Below are 13296 nucleotides of genomic sequence, written 5' to 3'. Positions count from 1 at the left end.
CCCGTTGAAGAGTGGGGGATGAATAGTACTGTATCCTTCAATTTAGGTCATTTAAAGGTAGAACCTTGCACACAAATAAGAGGAAGAAAGAAATCCCAAGACTAAGTCTTAGATTAACGGTGTGGAAGATAAAGAAATAAGAATATTTCACCAATTTCAAAAAAATAAAATAAAATAATAATAAAAAATATTATGACAAATTTTACCAATTGAGATATTTTACTAATTCTATCTGATGGTAAAAAAATTAAAATAGAAAAAAAATTTAAAAAAAAATTGGAGGGAAAAAACGAAAGATGTAAGAATAATTTTTAAACAAAAATGATATACAATTTTTTTTTAAAAAAATGAACCCCTCGCTTGATTGGTGGTTTCACCAATTCAGAGCAGCATCGCTCTGATACCACTTGTAGGATCAGAAAGACGCTAAAGGGGGGGGGGGTGAATAGCATTCGTCGAAAATTGCGACTAAAAACAAGTTACGTAGCCGAAATAAGAAGGTAAGGAAACAAAGAAACCAAGCGCTAACACAAGTCATGTTTACTTAGTTCGAAGCCTTCGACGACTCCTACTCCAAGGACTGCACTCATCAAGTGCTTTCATTGGGCAATCACTATTAGTTCATAAAAGTATTACAAAAGTTGAGTAGAAGAACTAAAAATAACAAAGTTACCGACAAACAGAAAGAAAAATGAAGTCTCTCGTTCCTCAAGTTTTGGAGCAGCCTTTCAATTCTTATATGCCAATTTTAAAAGATAGTAATAATATATTTTTGTTGACAAACTCTAGAACCTTCTAATAGTTGACACATCTATATCCATTTTTGTATAAAAGGATCATACTCTTTGGAAATCAATACTTATTAGACCTCTTAGAGTTTACTAGGTACTCATTAGGAATAACTTTTCTAGATATCCTCCTAATATCTCTCTTAGGATTCTTATAAAGCTTAGCCATAATATAGTCTCATCAAGGTCAACATTAGGGATGACCTCCCTTGTTACCTTGCTATCAATTCAAGAATTATATTTGGTTCCATAGTTAAATGGAACTCTATGATAGGTTGACATGCTTTTCTTAGACTTGGACTTGTGATCTAAGTCATCCTTGTCCTTGGGTTGGTTTTGCCTTCTTAATCTTAGATTTTGTTTCTTTGATCCAATAAATTCATTTGTCATTTTTCTTAGATCTCTCTAGGATATCAAGCCTTGATCTTAAGACTTGATTTTCCTTTCCTTAATTCAAGATTCATCCTTTTTAGCACTTTTTAGCATGGGAGTTTCTAAAGTTTGCTCCTAGGAGCATGTGATTTCCTATCTTCATGGTATCCATGGTATCTAGCACTGAGATCAAGATATCTTGTTTTACCATGAGAAGAGGCATCATAATAAATTGTAGATAAACTAATTAATACCTCAGGTTTTACTTTAGGAGCACCTCTTTGATTTTTTTTCTCCTTCCTTTTTGCCTTTTACGTTGCCTTCCACTTGGCCATTGATTGTGGTAGTGTCCTTTCTCGTTATAAGTGAAACACAGTATGTGTTCCTTCCCCTTGCATACTATCGGCATGACTCTCTTAGATTTTTACCACTTGAGCCTCTTTCCTCACAAAGATAGGACACTTATTTTTTAGTATATTCATTCCCTACATTGGAATCGTATAACATGATTTTTTTTATTACACTAAATTGGCATACCTTTAATTGTGGACTCCTCAATGCTTGTATAAGAGTTGGGCTTTCCTTTTGGATGAGGTGGATGAGCCTTTCCTCTATTTTACTCTTAAACGTTGAGGTTGATAACTCTTTGAACTCCACTTAAAGTTTTGAGCTCCTCTCTACATCTAAAATTGCTTGCTCTTGAGGCAATGATCTTTTTCCCTTGGCTTCTTTCTCTATTTGTACCGATGGGGGTTCTTCATGAAGCTTTATTAGCATCATTCAAAGTTCGTGTACATTCCGATACTCACCTATGTTACACAAAAATATCATTAGGTGAGATATCTGCTAACAATTTCATTACCTTGCTATTCACCTTGGATCCTTGAATTTGATCTTTGGTCCACTTTTCTTACTTGAGGACTTTGCCCTTACAAATCCTCAATATTAACTTGTAACTAGATCACTCCCGGTCACTACTATTTCTTCTTCTCTGTAGGCACCTTCTAGAGGCACCTTACAACAACAATGAAGTACACAAATAAAAGCGATAACAATAAAAATTACAACTAAATGAAATTATGCAAAAGAAGAACGCTTCTTGATCACTTTGGCTACTTTGGTTTGCTCTCTAAAGGCTTTGGAATGTAGTAACACTCACCAAAGAATCCCCATGAACAGATGTCTCGAATCCTCCATGATAGCCTTTATAGAATTTTTATTCATGACCTAAATATGTTGATCAGTTGATTGTTTATTATTTTTCAATTAATTGCTTGCTAATTAATTGGTTGATATCTTCCTTCTAATTAACTACTACTGTAGATGTTCAAAATTTTAATCATTGTTAAAGCTTTATTGGTATCAAGGGTCATCAACAAATTCCTATTTTGGTATCAATAGACTAATATTACCATTTATATTGGTGTAATAACACCTAATCAAGGTTGACCATGAATTGCGTTTTAAAATTTGAGCAATATATTTGTTATTAGAAGATGTTTAGAGAGATTATTGGTATACTTAATCCCATGGTTAATATTGACCATTATATGGATTATGTTTTGGATGAACGATGTCCCCTCGGGCGGTGCGATGGTTAAGACATGGAGAGTTGCCACATGAGGTCTTGGGGTCGAAACTCGACGTGACCGAGCATAACCTCGCCCATGTCTTGGCCATTTGCACTAACGGCTAGTAGCCACCCATGATTTACCTCCTCCGTATTGGCCTAGGAACGGGGGCGCTGGGGGCGAGCGAATCGCTTTTTGCCACATGTTTTAGATGAACGAATCAAGTAGGTCAATGTTAGTTAAATATTTGATAGTGAAGAAGTTCAAGTGAGTTAAAGGTTAATTAGACATTCATAGATAGATGTTTAGTGAGTGTTTGCAACATAACTCAAGGCAGGTTGATGTGGATCAAATGTCTTGTAGAAGATGGAATTCCAGGGAGATCAACAATGATAGTATGTCCAGCAATTGATGAGAAGTTCAAATAAGTCAATGAAAATTAGATACTTGTAATGAAAGTTCAAATAGAATAATGAGAAAATTAGATATTTGGTAATGAAAGTTCAAATAGAATAATGAAGCTCAAATCCTTAGTAGTCGAAGTCCTAATAGATAAATATATAGTGACTAAATGTTAGACAATGAAAGTCCTAGAAGTATAGAGCTTTTTGGCATGATGAAGTCCCAAAGATAAGGAGTCTCATGACACTAAAGACCCTACTAGGTTAAAGTTAACAAGATACTAGACAGATGAGAAAATCCCAGGGACAAATTCTTTAGGACACTACATGAATTCAACCTTGGTAAGTGTGGAATCATAGTAGCCATCAACATATCAAGAATAATGCACACAAAACAACAAAATTATGGAATGGTTGAATTCAAGACTGGCGAATATAAAATGTGTGGTTTAGACATATTCATGATTTAAATAATTGACTGAGGTAGTTTAGCAATCAACTAATGAGTAATTGGCTAAAGAGTCAACTTAAGAAAAAATACAAAATGTTTTTGTTTTATTTTAATTGAGTACTTAGGTGATTAAGGCAATTGATTGGTGAAGAACAATTGATTAGAATCATAATACAAGTTGATTGGAATGGAGCTGGAAAACCAAAAATGTTATTATCAAGATTAAGCTATAGCTAAATGTTCAAATTCTAACATGTCACAATAGAGCAATCAATTGGAGGTATTTAAGCAATCAACTAGGCAATGCCTTCTAGACTAGTGCAGGGGCTTATAAAGGTTGGTTCTGTTAAGGCTTTTACAAGAAAGGTTTTTGGCTAGTCTTAGGATGAATGTTGTTGCATTCTAAGTCATCCTTGAGCTATGAAAAGTAAATAACAAGAAATTACAAAAGAAGAGTTTCATTTGTGTGATCATTCATTTCTTGTATTTCATTTATATGTCTTTTCATTTTGTTGTTCTTTAACAACATATATTGTAAGAGATTTCTTTGCTTTCAGAAGATATTTAAGAGAAAGATAATGCTGATTATGAGAAGTGATACACCTTAATTATGGATCATGCATCGTGGTGTTGAATTCAAGGAAGGGTTTTTTTTGAACCATGTTATATTGGTTTGTGTTTTTTGGTTCTTGTGTTTTGAAGTTTTTTTTCATTACTTTTGTAGATAAGAATGTGAAAGAAGATCGGCAAGCATCTATTCATCCTCTTAACTGCATCCTAAGATCCTACAATTTACAATTGGCTACCCTAATTGACCGCAAAATATTCTATTAGATCTCATTGAAGCCCAAGTCGAGTTCCTAATTAACTCAATTAGATGTCAACTAATATCAACACTAGTCGACTGTTCGAATCACAAATCCATCCAAAGTTTTATTATTTCTTTTACCACAATCGTTATCAATATTGTGTTTCATAGTAGATTGTATTCTTGAACCAATATTGCATTTGATAGTAGATATTGTATTCTCTAAGTCTAAAAAATATTATGAGTCTCGATTTTCTTTGCCTTCTACTACATGCTTGTCTCTCCCTGTAATCTCAAAAACTGCCTGCACTTTCTTGGGTGGTGTCTATATTTATTCTTCTATTGGATCCTTAAGGATCTATCTGAATAGAAGAAAAATATGACCAAAAAACATCTTTACACATGAAAAATTATTATGAATTATTTTTTTAAATAAAATATGTATATGTCGTAGGATTAAAATTCATGAAAATTAAGATCACATTTTCTATAATAAAACAACAACAAGCAAGGATTTATCCCACTAAACGAATCTTCCTACGTCATTGAACTTGATCCTCTATTATATCAATATTTATATTTAAATAATTTTTTTTTTTTTTATTATTGTTAATCAAGTTTTCTTTGGTCTTTCTCTTCCTCGATTAATGTGTGTATTTATCATTATCTCACATCACCTAATAAAGATATTTATTGATCAGTTAAGTGCATGTCGATATCATCTTGAATGTCCCTTAGAATTTTTCTTCAATAAGTATAATTTTAACTTTCTCTCTGATGTTTTTATTTCTTATCCTGTCCATGTTTGTATATTTGCATATTCACCTTAGCATCTTTATCTCTGCAACTTTTATCTTCTGCTTGTGTACTTGCGTCAAGTCCAATATTCATCTCTATATAACATAACAAACCTAACCATCATTTTGTAGAAGTTTCCTTTAAGGTTTAAAGGTATCTTATGATCACAAAGAGCATCTAACATCTCCTATTTCAATTATTCTATCTGTATCGAATGTAAAATATCTCTATCAATCTCTCCATTCTTTCATAAAAATGCTCTTCAATACTTCAAACTTTCAATTACAAATAATTCATCATCTTCTATCTTAATAATTATCTTGCTACATTTATTACTACTAAATTTAAATTATATATATTTATCTTTACTCTACTAAGTCAAAAACTTTTAACTTCTAATGTCTCCCACTAAGATTCAAGCTTAATTAGTATTTACTCTTTCACAAATCTCATCGACCAAAATAATGTCATCTACAAATAACATGTATCATGGTAACTTATCTTCGATTTTTCTAGTGAATTCATTCATAACTAGTATAAAAAATATGGATTTAGAGTTGATTCTGGTTGTAATTCAATTTTATAGAAAACACTTCAATTACTCCACCTATAATCCTCACTCTTGATTATTATCATTACATCATTATATATATCATTAATTGTTTCATTACATTACACTAACACCTTTCTTTTTTAAAAAATTTTTCATAATTTTTCTCGAAATTTTATCATAATTTTTTTTAATTCAATGAGTTTAACTTTTTTTTCTTGATACTTTTCAATCAGTTGTCAAGAAAATATATAACTTTTATCATTGACATTTCAAGTATAAATTCAAATTGATTTTTAACCATCTTGATCTTTTTTTCTTAATTTATTTTCTATCATTTTTTTCCAAAGTTTCAAATTATGGCTCATGTGCTTATTGTCCTATAATTTGTATATAGCTCTTTTATTTTTCGGCAATTTACCATAAGGCGTACTTGGTGTACTGTATTTACCAAAAGGCACATCACCGTTTGGTATTTACCAAAAGGCGCAGGTAAATGATGTGTAATACCGAATATAATCCTCCCGCCAATCTCCTCTGTTCAATCGTCATTTCCCAGGCATCCGAACCACATTTTTGAATAACTTTGATTTAAAAAAAATAAATTCGATCATTAGTGTACCTCTCTCCTTCGTGACATGCGAGTGCAGCTCCCTCTTATGAAACCCTAGTTTAGTGACCTCGAGTGTTTCTTAAGCGGCATCAAGCATTTCAGTTGAATTAAAAACTAGGACTGTTCGCGAGCCACCAGTGAAGGTTTCTAGGGTTTACGTCAATCATTTAATATCATAATAGCGCAAAGACGTCGATCGGGTGTATCATCATCCTCTCCACATCAATTAGCTGTAAAGGTTATCATTTTACAAACTCTGTGATTTTGAGAAGCTGAACTAGTATGATTTAAAATTTTTTTATTTTTATAAAGTATAGGGTTCAGTTGATGTTGGACAGAAACTACATTGGAACAGTGTCCTCGGTCACTTTAAAAGTTTTTTTCAAGCATCCACGAAGAAAGGAACGCATAAAGGGTCTGTTATTTTACATGACCGACACATAGTGCTGATCAAGCAGTCACCCTTTCGTATTTTTTTGGGCATAGAAGATATGCAGCACATCCGTGGGATTTTGGTAAATATATTTCAAAATTGGGATTCAAGTAGTCAAACCTTTAGATTCTCAGGTACAATTTATAATTTCGTATTTTAATCACAAAGTAGTTGTATGGTAAAATTTAATCTTTTGCTAAACCTAGGCCTGATACGATGTCGTATCAGGCCCAACGTGGGTCTGATACAGCATCGTATCAGGCCTAACATGTGCTTGATATGGCATCATATCATGTCCACGGTGTTCCTAATACTTTTGTATGTGTTGGTAGAAGTCTAATAATAATTTAACTTGGTCAGGTGTTCTGGTTGGCTTCACAAGAGGAGACGTTTCATTACTGCTTGGTATTACAGACCGAGGAGCTTCAATTCCGATGAATTCAGCTAAAACATCGAGTGACCTCTTTCTAACTTACTTCTCAAACAAAAAAAGAAGCTACTAGATCAAGAATTGAGGAGTTGCTTAAATTTTATGGCAATCGCGTTGAAGGAGAAGATGATGTTTTATTATTTTACAAATTCTATATTTTATATATATTTGTTTGTATCTTATTTTCTTCTAGTACATATAAGGTCCCGTTATGTCTTATAGATATAGTAGATGATTTTGAGAATCTTGATAGATTCAACTGGGTTGAAGCAATCCATGAATTTATGGCTCCACAATTACCTAAGATTGGAGACATATTTTCATCAACTGAGACAAAACAGTCTAACACCAACCTCCCTTACCTAAAATTGGAGACATATTTTCATCAACTGAGACAAAACAGTTTAACACCAACCTCCCTTACCTAAAGGGATTTGCTGGTCTTTTGGCAGTAAGTGTATAATTTATGTGAAATTTATTAATATGTTGCGGACATTTTTAAATAGTTAACCCTTGTGATGGTGAATCAGGCATGGTTTTTGGAGCATGTTCCAATCCAAAAACCATACAAAATAAAAGGAGCAAGAACAAATAAGCGGAGAAATATTCCTTCACATATTAGTAAGGTGAGGGAATTGATTGACCAAGTCTCATCTGAAGAGGTAAATTTTGAATACTTTGACTATAGTTTGGTTAAAAAGTCTTGTTTTAACATGTGATTTAATATTCTTACAGGTTGTGATTGACCTAATCCCTAACCAAGATGAAAAATCATTGGTTGAGAACCTTGCTGGCGTTGATGACAGTCCACATGCAATGGAGGCATCACAAATTGAAGTCACTGAAGGAGGAAGATAGATTAATAAGGAGTGTTGTAATTGCATTATTCAAGCAAACAGAATTAAAGAGCTAACAATGGAGAACATGCAATTGAAGGATAGGGTGAAAGAATTACTTAAAATAGTTGAAAATAAAGGCATGAAATCTCAATATAGCGAGCCTGTAGACGATCCTCAAATTGAACCTGTAGGTGTTACAACAAGAAGTAGGAGAGGGTGTGACAGAAGTCACTATGATTATAGGGATACTCCAATTGATAGTCCATTGTGGCTCAAAACTTTACCTAAGAGGCAGCATAGAAATATACAAATAAGTGAGCATGCGGAGAAAGTTACAAGTCTAGGAGAAGGAAAAAAAGTTGTCTAAGAATCTGATGTTGTGGGCAAGGGGAAAGGAAAAAATTGATTTGGATGAAATGAAAGAAGAAATTAATATTGTGCAATTGATGGAAGACAAATCTGATGAAGAGGCAGAGAAGGATGTAGATATGTTTGGCAAATATGACAAAATGAGGAAATAAGCCATTGTTGTAAGACGATATCTGCAAATTCATTGTAATTTGTTAGATTTAATGGATTATCTAATTGCCTTTTTTGTTTGTGTGCATAGTATGTGAAGAAGCAATTTAAGTCTTCCAAGAAAAAAAAACATGACGAAGATGTGGCGTACTTGTTAAAAGCCTTGGAGAAAATAAAGTATGTAAATTACATAGTTGATTAGTCAAGACTATTATATGCTTCTCTAATTACATAGTTGAGCTAAGGTTATCAAAATTAAATTTGTAAAAATAATCTCTGATTTGTTTACTTTGTAGGTTTACAAATGATATAGTTTGGGAGGAACCACCCTTTTGTTTAAATTTGTATTCCCTTTTATTTGGTGTGAATGGAGAGATATTGACAAGAGGGGATGTAATCGACACGTATTGTAAAATTCTATTTAGGGGGGCATTCCCGTCTGGAAGCACATACAATAAGTCAATATATTGTTCAACATTCTTCACAGTAAGAAATTGATTTGAGTATAGTAAAAAATTAGAATTCTTTTTATTATTTGGTTATGTATGTATGACTTTGCATATTTGTAGTCATTAATGAAATCGTCAAGTAAATTTGTCTTCCAGCACCTGATAAAGACAGATAGAGGAGATGAAGAGGTAAGGTATATTTTTATACCTTTGTGCAGTGATAATGCACACTTCCACTTGCTGCTGGTGGACACCAAATCAATGACGTTCAATCAGTACAATTCTCTAGCAAGTGGAAGTAAATACAAATATGAATTTGAAGCAGCGGTGAGCATCTAATAATAATGTGTATGGTTGTATTCTAATATAAATGCTAGTTGATGGAAAATGAAAATTTCCTCTTCAATCTTCAGGTATCAGATTTTAAACTATATAGTCGTGAGCACGTTGCTGCTATTGATCCAAACTTGGAAAGGCATTATCCGTTCGATAAATGGGTCTCTCGTATAATAGAATGTCCACAACAACAAGCAAGGTAAATCGAGCACAGAGTGTGAATATAAATTATTGATAAAAAAATATTGACCATAAAAATATTGTTATTTACAGCGTTGATTGTGACTTCTTTGTAATGCAATATATTCGATGTCTCCTATATGATATGAAGATGTACTTCAAACAAGGAGACATGAAAAAAATTAGAATTGATGTAATGGTATCAATTTTGAGGGATAAGTATTTTAAAACATTGAATTAAATATCTATAGTCTTGTAAGGTAAAAACTTGTATAGAATGTAAATGAACTTATTACGTAGTGTAGGTAGTTTAATATCTTTGTATGTAGTCTTTGTTGTATAATACAGTGGTATGTAGTATATGAGAAGATTATAAACTGTCACTGGAATATTAATAATATTGCATATTGATTAGTCAAATATAAGTCATAATATACAAAATACGATGTTGGTGCTTATCAGTGGAAAGAGACATAATGTATATAAGTTATACTGCACACCCTTTCTATCTTCTCAAAACTAAAAACATGGTAACGGTTGGGATTGTTTAAAAAATCAAATAGGCTCGGACCAACACTCGGTTTCAAGAGCACAAGGTCACTAGGTTCCATGCCAACTGGCACGGAGCAATACCTTCTTAGACATGGGGTATAAATACGTTTTGACACCAGAAATACCTTATCCCCAGTCAGACCTTCACAGGGAACGTGATTTCAGGTAAATCCAAGTATGGGAGCGCCATCAGTGGGTTTTGGTCAAAACCCACTGATGGACCTAGACACCTCTGATTCGACTCATTTCAGTTCGAGTGGTATTCTGGAGATTCAAGGACTCCAACTCTCCTGGCAAATCCTTATTTAAAGCTCTATAGGTGTTTGGAAAAAAAAAAAAAATATAATCAGCCTCCGTTGGGCCTGATATGCTCTCATATCAGGCCCAACGTGGGTCTGGTATCGTATCGTTTCATAAAACTTGATTCTATCTCCCCCTAATATAAACTACAAACATGCTAACAGGGGCCTGATCAAAAAAATAAAATAAGATCAATTTTAAAAGGTGTTTCCATAGGGTTGAAAAGAAAAGTTGTGCACTGTTTCGTGCCAACTCACACGGAGCAATACCTTCTTAGACATGGGGTATAAATACGTTTTGACACCAGAAATACCTTATCCCCAGTCAGACCTTCACAGGGAACGTGATTTCAGGTAAATCCAAGTAGGGGAGGGTCATCAGTGGGTTTTGGTCAAAACCCACTGATGGACCTAGACACCTCTGATTCGACCTATTTCAGTTCGATTGGTATTCTGGAGATGCAAGGACTCCAACTCTGCTGGCAAATCGTTATTTAAAGCTCTATAGGTATTGGAGTCCATGCATCTCCAGAATACCACTCGAACTAAAATGGGTTCAATCAGAGGTGTCTAGGTCCATCAGTGGATTTTGACCAAAACCCACTGATGGCCCTCCCCTACTTGGATTTACCTGAAATCATTTTCCCTGTGAAGATCTTGGTGGGGAGATGGTATATATGGTGTCAAACGTATTTATACCCCTGTCTAAGAAGGTATAACTACGTGCCAGTTGACACGGAATAGTGCACCTCTTTTATTTTTCAATGACCGAGAACTGTTGTCCTATCTTATTTTGTAAGGATTACTACAATCCCTTTGTGCGAGTTTTAACTCATTTATATTTCACAACATATTTACGTGACTTTGAAATTACTAATCCCTTCCTGTTGAATAGAAATGTATCGCATTTTTATTTTACACAATGGAGATATGGTGTGGAGTATTATTTCTGCCTTGCAGGTGATGGTTTATACTTCTCATACCTACAATAACACTGTAACACAAAATAAATACTCCATAAACCTATATAACAGAAACATCACTTTCCACAACTGTTTTTCTTACAATCCTATATATGTACTTCATACAAAACATATGACTCAACTCCTCCAATTTACAATTCAGTCAAGAACCAGGGGCTGGCGACATTCTACAGGTCCTATGATTATGGCCCAGTTGTTTGCACCTGCTGCATTTGATTTTTACCTTCCCATTATGTTTCGACTCGATCCTTGCCTTCTTTCGCCTAACAGGCTACACAAGGCTACGGGGACATAGCACTATAATGTTGTTTACTCCCCTAGGCCAAAATTCGTTACTTCGATAGGGGTAAATACGATCCATGTATGTCGTTTTCCAATTATGTGAATGAAAATAATGCTCACAATATAGGAGTGTATCCATGTTCCGGTGAATTATGACGACAATTGCATGTGAGCAAGGCAATCCTGAAATTTGAAACTCCCCACATTTACAATATTTTCTCTCCAAATCAACAATGTATGAAGCACCCCATGTCTCTACTTCCATTTCGGATTGAGAGTAGGGGTGGACTTTATATCGTCTAGCTTTCTTCCTCCTTGATTCCATTTCTTTGGTAGCATGAGGTGTCAACGCAACATACCATTTCGACGCTTCCTCCCTACGGTTAAAGAACCATTGAGCTACCTTTCTTCTGGTATTATCAATTAACCTGTTTATGGGAAGTTCACGCGTCTCCTTGAACAAAGCATTTAAACTCTCTACACAATTGGTGGTTAGCATTGTGTACCTTCTACCACTAAAGTGTGCATTAGCCCATCTTTTAGGGTCAATGTTTTGAAGCCACTTATGAGCATCTGGATGTTTTTCAAGCATGGACTGCATTAAGAGATCATATTGTAGTGTTGTGTTTGCTCGAGCTGTTGTCCAAAACAACCCTAAACCTGACCTACTGCCAGTATCTATTATCATATTGCAAGACATGTGGTGGCAACAAAAAACATGATGGGCAGTAGGATAGACTTTCCTAACTGCTGATATAATGTCACGATGTCTATCTGATACTATACTCATTGACTCTAAATCAACATTAAAGAATCTCTTCTTATGATCCAGAAACCACTCCCATGCAGGCCCACATTCAACTTCAGCAATTCCAAAGGCTACTGAGAGGACATTGTCATTAGCATCTATTGATGTACCCATCAACAACACACCCGGATATTTGCCTCTTAATTGTGTGGCATCAATTCCAATTAATTTACGAAGATAAGACCTGAATACTCTTCTACAAGCTCCAAAACCCAAAAAAACAGCGTTGGAACTGATTATCTCCATTCCTATGTAGTGCCACATAGGTTTCAGGATCCCTGACTCTTAACTCATACAGATATAGTGGAAGATCTCTATATGCTTGGTCATAATCTCCAACAACTTTCTTCATCACTTTTTCTCGAGCTATGTATGCTTTTCTGTAGAATATGGTCACTCCGAATCTAACTTTTATATCTGCTATAATCATACTTGGCTTGTATTGTTCATTAGCAAGAAATTGCTCTTCAACAAAAGAAGCTACAAAGGATGAAGAGCATGCTTGATGATCAGCACTTTCCCTAATGGTGTCACATTGGTGTTCCTTTATATATTTCGTAACAATGAACTCTACATCCCCCCGAGCAACTACTCTCCACTTACACGGTTGATTGAAGCAGACAGCTTTTACTTTATTTTTCCAAGTGTCAACTGGGTTATATCTCATATGTTTAACCATGGCATGCTTCACAAGTTCATTCTTGAACTCTTGTCGAGACGGAAATATCTGTCCTACAAAAAATTCATGCTGATCTATCGCCTCTTCAATTGGCCTTTAGAGCAATCGAGAATTTAGAATATATGGATCATCAGCTATTAGGAACTCCTCCTCTA

The sequence above is a fragment of the Zingiber officinale genome, chromosome 2A, assembly GCF_018446385.1.
Source record: "Zingiber officinale cultivar Zhangliang chromosome 2A, Zo_v1.1, whole genome shotgun sequence".
NCBI classification, from domain to species: domain Eukaryota; kingdom Viridiplantae; phylum Streptophyta; class Magnoliopsida; order Zingiberales; family Zingiberaceae; genus Zingiber; species Zingiber officinale.
This window is presented reverse-complemented; position numbering follows the sequence as displayed.